Raw genomic sequence first — 10762 nt, forward strand, 5'->3', positions numbered from 1 at the left:
AAAAAGGCACTAGAAACTAAGTAATTTTTTTGGCGTTTTAATTTTCAAAAAGCACTAAATCTAGTGCTTAAAGCCCCAAGTTGGCAACTATGATCGCTAAGCTGTGTGCCATTCCTAAATTATTTGAAGAAATCGTTACGGAAGAACTATCGTATTCTATAACACCCGTTATCGATGTATCACAACACGGCTTTTGTAAAGGTAAGTCAACTGTATCAAACCATCTTGAATTCACTACAAATGTGAATAATGGTTTCAAAAGTAATTATCAAACTGACGTCATTTACACTGATTTCAGCAAGGCTTTTGATAAAGTATCACATTCAACTCTAATATACAAACTTGATAAAATTGGTTTCCCTCCAATCCTGCTGCGCTGGCTTTCTTCTTATTTCATTGGCAGGAAACAGAGGGTTATCTTTAACCACCTTGGTCCCCTTCTGTTTATTTTATTCATCAACGATCTTCCAAATATTTTGAAGTATTCGAATTGCTTAATGTACGCAGACGACGTTAAGTTATTTAAGTTCATTATTGCCCCAGGAGACAGGAAACAATTACAGGTGGACCTTAGTAATGTGTTTAAATGGTGCGAAGTAAATTCTATGTCACTTAACTTGAAAGAGTGTAAGTTTATGTGTTTCTCTAGAAAACCCTTTCAATCATATAGCTACCGCATTTGTGAACATAGTGTTAATCAGGTATCTAATTTCATCGATCTAGGCGTAACCATGGACTCTAAGCTTGAATTCAAGTCCCATGTAAACTCTTGTGTTAATAGAGCCAAGGGCGTCTTGGCCTTCATCAAACGTTGGGCTAAAGAATTCAGAGATCCTTATGTCACGAAACCCCTCTTCACCTCCCTAGTCATGCCGATCTTAGAATACGGGTCCGTCGTATGGAACCCTAGATACCAAACGCACTCTGACAGACTCGAGTCGGTACAGAAACAATTCTAATTATTCGCATTAAATAATTTGCCTTGGGATTCGACATTAAATCTCCCACCGTACAAAGCCGTATGAAGCTCATAAATTTTCCAACGCATGCACAGCCGTAGAGAGATGCTCGGGGTTTTGTTCATGATTAAGATCTTGAACGGGATGGTAAATAGTCCCTTTCTATTGAAGCAGATCACGTTTTGTATTCCTTCTAGGCCTTATAGACATTACAAGCCCATTAAGCTAACTATTTGTAGAACAAATTTTGAAATGCATGATGTTTTTCGTTGACTATGCCAGGACTTCAATAAGCATTACGACTATTTTGACACCTCCGACTCACATTTTACCATTAAGAAAACCTTACTTGAGATTTTGAATAAATAACATGTAAACCCTTACATTGCATCTTATCGTTCAGCTGGTGAACTGTATTTCTGTTCAGTTTATGAGGTAAACGCTTTTTTGTAACTAAATAAATTAATATCTTTAACCGGGAACGATAAATTACACAATATCTATGACTGCTTAGTACAACTGTAATCGGCTTCGTATATTTTCGCGACCGCGTAAGAGAATACGAGCATGGATCGGAAACTCGGCCTTTCCGACCATGACCAACAGCTTGTCCACAGCGTGGAGCGGAAACTAGAGCTTTCCGCCTGCCACACACTCAAAATAATGACTTCGGGAACATGGATCGGAAACTCGTTCTTTCCGACCATGCTGAGCAGCTTGTCCACAGTGCGGAGCGGAAACTAGAGCTTTCCGCCTGCCACACGTTCAAAGTAATGACTTCGGGAACATGGATCGGAAACTCGTTCTTTCCGACCATGTTCAACCAGAGTTGGGCAAAATTTATTCGAATGACGAATAACAAATGAATAAATTGTTTTTATTGTTATTCGTAAATAATAAATAATTTTGTTTATTGAAAAAAAAAAATTATTCGAATGACGGATAAATTATTTTATTCGTTATTCGGATAATTATTATCTTCATTAATTATTCGAATAACGAATAAAATAATAATAAAAGAAGTAATTTATGTATATAGATATGTACATATATTTATGTATAAAATGATAACCGTTTTCGTTGTTGCGATTTAACTCAAACCTCTGGATAGATTTAAGTCAAATTTTCGGAGGTTATTCCCTGCGCATAAAGTCCTATTAAAGGCTACTAGAAAACTCCTTGGTGGCGATGAAGCCGAGTTATTTATAAAAGCCGTATTTATGAACAGATTTCGTTCAAATTCAAAATGTGTTCTTCCTGCATGATGAAAAATACTTATGCGAAAAATGGACCCGCTAGGTGGCGCTGCAGTTGAGTTATTTAGAAAATCCCTATTTATTGTACAATCAGATTGGAATTCATAATGGTGCTGCAGTCGAAATCATTAGAAACCCCATATGTTTGGACTATTATATGAATTTACGATGTCTTACGTCGTTATACACCCTAAATGCGACTTTGCATCTACCTCCGCTTGATGAAATTGCTCGGGCGGCCATTGCTGCAGCAGTAAGACTCAAGGAAACCAGCTCTTGGATATTTTAAAAGTGGCGAATCAGCAAGGAAAGTAACGACCACATCCTTCCAAGAAAGACCACTGTTGGTATATCAATGGCCAAATTTTACATCGAGGGTTTTTGGCTCTCCTATAATAGAAAACGCACATCTGTGCTCTTCAGCTTCCTTATAAGGACTTTTGTTGGCCTACATGACATAAGCCTATAGGCTGACGCATCGGACCAATGTTGTAGTTGCAAGATCATAGAAGAAATGCGGCTGTAGAGCTAAGAAAATACTAAACTCCTTACAATATTTACATGGCGATCCTGCCAGCTCAAAGCTAGATCCTGCCAGCTCAAAGCTAGATCCTACCAGCTCAAAGCTAGATCCTACCAACCCAAATCTAGACCCCGCCAACTCTATCTAGACCATGCCAGTACATTATGGTAGAGGAATACGTTCCGGAAGGATCGAAAAACGCAGAAGAATACCCCAAATACATCCCTACAAAAATTATAATAGGACCCAAACCAATATCCCTAGAGGAATACCGGCAAAGGCAAAACCGCCAAAAAGCTAACTTACAAGAGTTTAGGCAACGAATAAGCTGCGAACATAAACCCAAAAAACGTGGAGGTAGAAAGCGAAGGCACCAAAAAGAATGTTCAGAACTACAGCGAATAATTAACATCATTCGCGGGCAACAAAAGAAGAAGTTGATAACCAAACTAAAAGATCTGCACAAAAATGGGTGGAACCCAGCAACAACAACAACGCAGAACCACCAAAAGGATCATTAGGAAATTTATAGTATGAACAGGGAAACCACCTTAGTAGACGTCATAAATCCAAAAACTAGGGAAGAAGAAACAAGGAGAATGTTAGCACAAATAAGATAGCTATAACTAATAAAAATACAAAAAAAAAAATTTTTCTATTAAATTAAAAAACAAGAACTAATAATAAAGCTCAAGGAAAATTGTTTTTCTCATTCATTTTTTTATTAACATAAAAATGACTTGGTGGAAAATTGCACTAAACGGCATATTAATAGGAATAGCAGGATACGAAGTAGGAAAAGAAACCTCAGGTGAAAACACCTACGAAACTAAAGTAATTAAATATCAACCACATCCTATCGTAGAAAACAAGGAAGAAGTTCCCGATAAGTGGTTGACCGCTTTTGCATGCGTAGCTACATGTTTAATTGTCGCAATGGTAATCTTGATAAAAAATTACATTAAAAACAAATTGAGACAATTAAACAATGTACAACAACGCGTATAACTCTCTCAATAAAAAGAAACAACTTTCAAAAATGCCAAAAGTTTTAAACCAGAAATGAATCAATGGAAAGAAATCCATGACACATTAACTGACGAAAAAACTAAAGCCAGTAAATCATACAAATGTATAAATAAGAGTATTCCTATAACAACGGAAACTATAGTAAAACATTTGAACATAATCTTGGAAGCCCTTCATAACATTAGACAGGTGATCAATGTAGCAAATCGCATACTTACCACAGAACACCAAAAGGAAGCTTACCAATTTTTCATTGCAGTACGAGATAAACTTGTATCTTCGTTAGCTAGACACAATATAGAAGTAACAGTACCAACCACATTAGAGGAGAATCTCCAGGTTGATTTTAACTTACTTCTGTCAGAACGCGTCCGAAGCCGGACTCCACCACCCTCTTTAAGTCAAGGGGAAGACACCAAAAAAGTAAACATCCCAACCATAAACGTCGCAATGGTACAAACAGTAGTCGAATTCATTAAAACCGCCTCGTCAGTACTCCCAGAGTTTGATGGGAAGCCAGAAAACTTACACAGCTTCTTAGATGCCCTCGACATACTTGATCAAATCAAGGATGAGCACGAACTTTTAGCAATAACAATGATAAAGACCAAGCTAAAAGGAACGGCAAGAAACTTCATCAGTAATGAAAACACGATTGGACAAATAAAAACAAAACTCAAAAACGCGATAAAAGGTGAATCGGTAGAGGTTTTAACCGCTAAACTTCTAAACGTTCAACAACGTAGTAAAACTGCTAACCAATACACAGCGGAAATAGAAAAAATTACCAGATCACTAGAAGGAGCATATATCTCGGATGGATTAAGCCCAGACTTAGCAACGAGATATTCTACACAGGCAGCCGTCAAGGCAATGTGTAAAAACAGCTCCAACAATAATGTTTAAATGATAATGCAAGCGGGAACGTTCACAACAATGAACGATGCGATCTCTAAGTTCACCAACAGCTGTACCGAAATAACAGGCAGCTCGAATACAATTTTGAACGTACGACAACAGAGTCAGTACAGGAACAATTTCCGGGGAGGATACCGAAGTAACAACTATGGAAATTACCAAAATCGGAGATTCAGACCACAACCGAGATACAACAATAACTCGAGGTCGTACAGCAATAATAATAATAACCGAAGAGGATCACAAGCCCAAAACGGCAATAGATCCTACAACCAGACCCGCAATGTGCGCAGCTGCACCCAGACGGAAAACCAGGAAGCTCCACTTCAAAATTAATAGAAAGAAAAATATGTGTACTGAACCTAAATCTAAACAGCTATATATCCACAAGGACATCCCTAAATAATTCGATTTCAAATTTTTTAATTGATACGGGAGCAGACATTTCCATTATAAAAATGCATCAAATTAGTAAAACTCACAAAATTAATAAAGAACAAATTACAGATTTAAAGGGCATTGGTCAAGGAATAACTAGCACATTAGGCACAATTAAAGCGGATTTAAAAGGTGATGACCTTCTAATTTACCATAAATTCCATGTCGTAGAAGACGACTTTCCAATCCCATGCGATGGAATAATAGGACTAGATTTCATAAAGAAATACAATTGTATTTTAGATTATAGCAAAACAGAGGATAAATTAATCCTAAGGCCATATGATTTCCCCCAAACAATAACAATGCACCTAACAAATTGTCTGTCTGTCAACACACTTACTATCCCTGCTAGATCTGAAGTCATTAGACAAGTCAAAGTAAACACCGATAACAAAAACATCTTCATACCACACCAACAATTATCTGAAGGCATTTTCATAGCAAACACTATCACAAATAAAGATCAAACTTTTGATAGAATTATCAACACAACACATAAAAACACAACTATTCAAAATTACAAGATCAATACCGAAAGTTTAGACGATTACACACTAATTAAAACAACCACACACGATAAAAATTGCAATGATACAGAGAAATTAAAAAGATTAACAAAAAACTTTCCACAATTTGTCAACTCTCAACTAACAACACTATGCACAGAATTCATAGACATATTTGCACTAGAAACAGAACCAATTTCCTCTAATAATTTCTACAAACAAAAATTATACATGAAGGATGACACTCCTGTTTACATAAAAAATTATAGATTGCCTCAAACGCAAAAAGGAGAAATAAGCAAACAAGTAAATAAGTTAATCGAAGATGACATAATAGAACCCTCCATATCGGAATATAATAGCCCAATCTTATTAGTCCCTAAAACAGAAAAAGGATGGAGATTAGTGGTAGACTACAGACAGGTAAATAAAAAGCTAGCAGCAGACAAATTCCCACTTCCAAGAATTGACGATATTTTAGATCAACTTGGAAGAGCAAAATATTTTTCATGCCTAGACCTTATGTCAGGTTTTCATCAAATCGAATTACACCCCGACTCCAGGGATATAACCTCATTTACAGCCGATAATGGCACATATAGATTCAAAAGACTACCCTACGGATTAAAAGTAGCACCGAATTCATTCCAAAGAATGATGACCCTAGCATTTGCAGGCCTCAAGCCATCTCAAGCATTTCTCTACATGGATGATTTAGTTGTATTAGGTTGTTCTGAAAACCACATGCTAAAAAATTTAAGAGACGTATTCTCCACTTGCAGAAAATTCAACCTAAAATTACATCCAGATAAATGCCTATTTTTCAGCCAAGAAGTAACTTATTTAGGACATAAATGTACAAACAAGGGAATATTACCCGACCCGAGCAAATTTGAAACAGTTCAAAATTACCCAACACCAAAAACAGCGGATGAAGTTAAGAGATTCGTAGCTTTCTGCAACTATTACAGAAGATTCGTACCGAATTTCGCAGAGCACTCACGAAAATTAACTAGGCTTTGCAAAAAGAATGTTTCCTTCGAATGAACAGAAGAATGTCAAAAAGCTTTTGTCTACTTAAAGGAATGATTAATTAGTCCAAAACTTTTGCAATACCCAGATTTCGATAAAGAATTTTGCATAACAACAGGCGCTAGTGGGTACGCTTGTGGGGCAGTTCTTAGCCAAGAACATAATGACAAACAGTTACCAATTGCTTACGCTTCTAGGTCCTTCACCAAAGGTGAAACCAACAAAGCCACAATAGAAAAAGAATTGGCCGCAATCCATTGGGCCATAACCTTCTTCAGACCATATGTTTATGGCAGAAAATTTCTAGTTAAAACTAACCATCGTCTTTTAACATACCTATTCTCGATGAAGAGCCCTTCATCTAAGCTGACACGAGTAAGACTCGATTTAGAAGAGTACGATTTTGAAGTGGAGTATATAGCCGGAAAAGAAAATCATATTGCGGACGGATTATCCCGCATAACAATTACAAACTTAAAGGAAATGTCAGTGGAAGCAAGTAAAATATTAAAAATAACAACAAGATCAGCAGCGAAACAGACCAGCAGTAATGCTGAAAATAAAGAAAGTCACAAAGAGAACCCCACTCCTCCGAAATTATATTTCAAAAAAGGAAAGAAAATTTGTAGCACTTTGGATACAAGCAACCTAATTGTTGAGGATAAGATTGACCTAGGACAATTCTTTACCAGGCTTGAAAGAGAAGCGGCAATTTAGGACTTGTACAAATACAGTTGTCCTTAGGGGACAAATTGTTTAAAAATAATTATGCTGCAGTAGGCAAATTTATAGAAATGGGTAACAAAGTTCTCAAAAAGCTAACAATCGCTCTAACCCCAGAGGTTATATATGTGACAAATCCCGGGAAAATAAAAGAAATTCTGCACAAATATCATGACGATCCTATTAGTGGTGGCCACCCAGGAATAAATCGCATGACAGATAAAATCAAGCAGAAGTATAGCTGGCTGAATATGAAAAACGACATAAGAAAATACATAAAAAACTGCATCCACTGCAAGAAGAATAAGACCAAAAGCATATAAAAGAACCAATGACAATAACGGAGACACCTCCGAAGGCATTTGATATTGTACAAATCGATACAGTCGGACCATTACCGAAGTCGATAAATGGAAACGAATATGCAGTTACCATCATATGTGACCTAACCAAATACTTGGTAGCGATCCCAGTCCCAAGCAAACACGCAACAACAGTCGCTAAAGCAGTGTTCGAAAATTTCATTTTGATTTATGGACGCATGAATACAATAATGACGGACATGGGCACAGAATACAAAAACAACTTATTCAAAGAACTTTGTAAACTGTTAAAAATTGAACATAAAACTTCAACACCGTATCATCATCAAATTTTGGGTACTGTAGAACGCAGTCACCGGACATTCAATGAATATATACGTTCATACATATCCAGTGACAAAGATGATTGGGATGAATACCTCAGGTATTTCACGTATTGTTACAATACGACGCCATCAACCACACATAAATATTGTCCTTTTGAACTAATATTTGCAAAAAACCCACCGAACTACGATTTTTTAAAAGAAAATAAAATCACGAAGACAAAGAAGTAAAATATAGACTTCAAATAGCACAGCAAAGAGCTAGGAAATTAGTCCAAGAGGCTAAAGAAAAACAAAAAACAAATTATGATAAAAGTAGCTATAGTAAGGAAATAAACATAGGAGATTTAGTATTAGTTAGAGAAGAGGCCTCCCATAAGTTAGAAAATAGATATAACGGATACTACAAAGTTAAAAATATCGATGAGAACAACAATTTTACTTTAATACCGCATAGCATAGGAAATAGTAATAAAAACAATAAAGAAATTATAATTCATAAGAATAGACTTAAAGCAATATAACTCCACTAGTAATAACAAAAAAAAAAAAACAACCAAACAATAAACACTCATTTATCCATTTTAATAAACAGGCACACAAACCAAAGAAAACTAAATACAACATATCATGTTCAAAATACAAAAAAAGTCAGTACAATAAAGACACATGTGAAACAAATGTAAACAAAATAAAGTAAGAAAACCTTTTTCCAATAGCATAACAATAAACGATAAGCTAAGTGAGCCAAACATTTTATTACCTAATAATTAATTGTTACTGAATAAGTCATTGAAATAGAATACTCATACATTAACCCAAATCTATGAGCATTCCTTTAAAAGAGAGGAGGTGTAGCATGACAGCTAAGCAAAACAAAATGTTCACACAATATTAAGTAAAAAGTTCAATATACTTTTGGCAATAACTATGCCAAAGTACTCAAATCAATTTAGCTTGCGCTGCACTTCTCCAATAACATAAACTCGATTGAACCCATATACATTTATGTATGCATGCACAACAACGTAGAATCATAAGCATGACTAACAACTTAGAAATGTAAGTTTGTAAATTAGATTGCTCATAAGGTAGACTGTAAGCATATAAAAGAACGGCGATGAGCCGAATAAAACATTCCAACTTTAAGACTCAACGTTTGCGTTTTTCTTTTTGGAATCATTGTGGGGCATTTTAATGCTCACCTAAATGCGGCCGAGAGCTAAGAAAATACTAAACTCCTTACAATATTTACAAAGGGTTCTGCTCTTTAGTTGTTCAACCTAAATTAAGAATTTTTACTTTACCCATATTTGGGATTCAACGCTATTCTTGCATGGGCCAACGCAAAAAATCTTATCAGGGGCCGCGAAACCAGAGAGAATGAGCTAGTATTCTTGATAAAATAGTAAACAGAATTCAGCTAACTCACAATCCTTGACAATAGAAATAAAAGTAAAAGGTGGCTCAATGTGTTAAAAATTAGTTTTTATTCATTATTTAAAATAACGAATAAAAAAACGAATAAATTATTCGAAAGCAATTTATTCACGAATAATTTATTCGTAAATGAGTTATCTGCGAATAATTATATTACGGATAAAATTTTATTCGAATAATTATCCAAATAACAATTTATTCGAATAATGCCCAACTCTGTGTTCAACAGCTTGTTCATAGCGCGGAGCGGAAACCAGAGCTTTCCGCCTGTCACACTTACAAAGTAATGTCTTCGGGAACATGGATCGGAAACCCGGCCTTACCGACCTTGATCAACAGCCTGTCCGCAGCGCGGAGCGGAAACTAGGTCTTTCCGCCCGCCGCACACAAAATTAGACAGAAGACTAGGCCTCGCTAGCTACCAAACCTGTTATTTTATGCTGTTATGATTATTATTATTATAAATTACTATGTACCTAAATGTTCGATTCTCATTTGTCTGTAAGAAAACATTTTTCTGTAGACCAAATAAATGAATAAATAAATAAATAAAGGGATGTGTCCATATATAAGTATATAAGTAAAAAATTACACTAACAAACGAAGATATCCATACCGTCATTGCAATGTGTTACAACAAACACATCATTTTGACGTAATGCGCTCCACGGCGAAAAACTCAGCTGTCTCCCCACTACCACCTTGTTAAATACACCTTGGATGTGTCGTTGTCAGAAAAATTCGAGTAAAATCGATGGACTTATCGGAACTGTGCCAGGGTTGCCGACTTGTATGTTGTACAAATCTCAAACAAAGAACGTTTCGAGTTTTTAAAATTCCGAAACGATTTTGGATTCGATTTAAAGTTATGTTCAAAACCAAGTAAATAGTTTTTTATAAAGAAACTTATCCAACCAAGCAATCCGACAGGTATATTTCTCGTGCAGAACTCTGTATTGCCAATCACAAGTATTTTTAAATAATTTGAAATACTTACTTGTTACGCAAGTTTCTAAGGTTTTTTAATCTTCTATTGTTATTTATGAACTCTTTTCAGAAAAAGAGGAATATTTTCAGCACATATTTGCATAATTTATATGATATGAATAAAATCCGGAAATGAGGTTATTGATATGGGAAAAATCGCATCGGATAAAATTCCAGTTTGAGATACTCCAATGGGCTAACTTAGCAAACTCATCAAACTGAAGCTCCAATATTTCAGTAGGTGATATTGGATTGCAATGGGGTATAGTCATTGCGCTGGGTATGCAGTTACAGTTGCA

The 10762-nt window shown here is 35.7% G+C and overlaps 1 protein-coding gene across 1 annotated transcript in view; it reads left to right on the plus strand.

Moving 5' to 3' along the window:
• Nucleotides 1-10762, plus strand: part of LOC118742232 (lissencephaly-1 homolog) — a 186983-nt gene that overhangs the window by 21139 nt on the left and 155082 nt on the right. The gene's annotated exons all lie outside the window — the stretch shown is intronic.

Source organism: Rhagoletis pomonella, unplaced genomic scaffold (assembly GCF_013731165.1).
Source record: "Rhagoletis pomonella isolate Grant_MI unplaced genomic scaffold, Rhpom_1.0 Rhpom_scaffold_00007, whole genome shotgun sequence".
Classification (NCBI taxonomy): Eukaryota; Metazoa; Arthropoda; class Insecta; order Diptera; family Tephritidae; genus Rhagoletis; species Rhagoletis pomonella.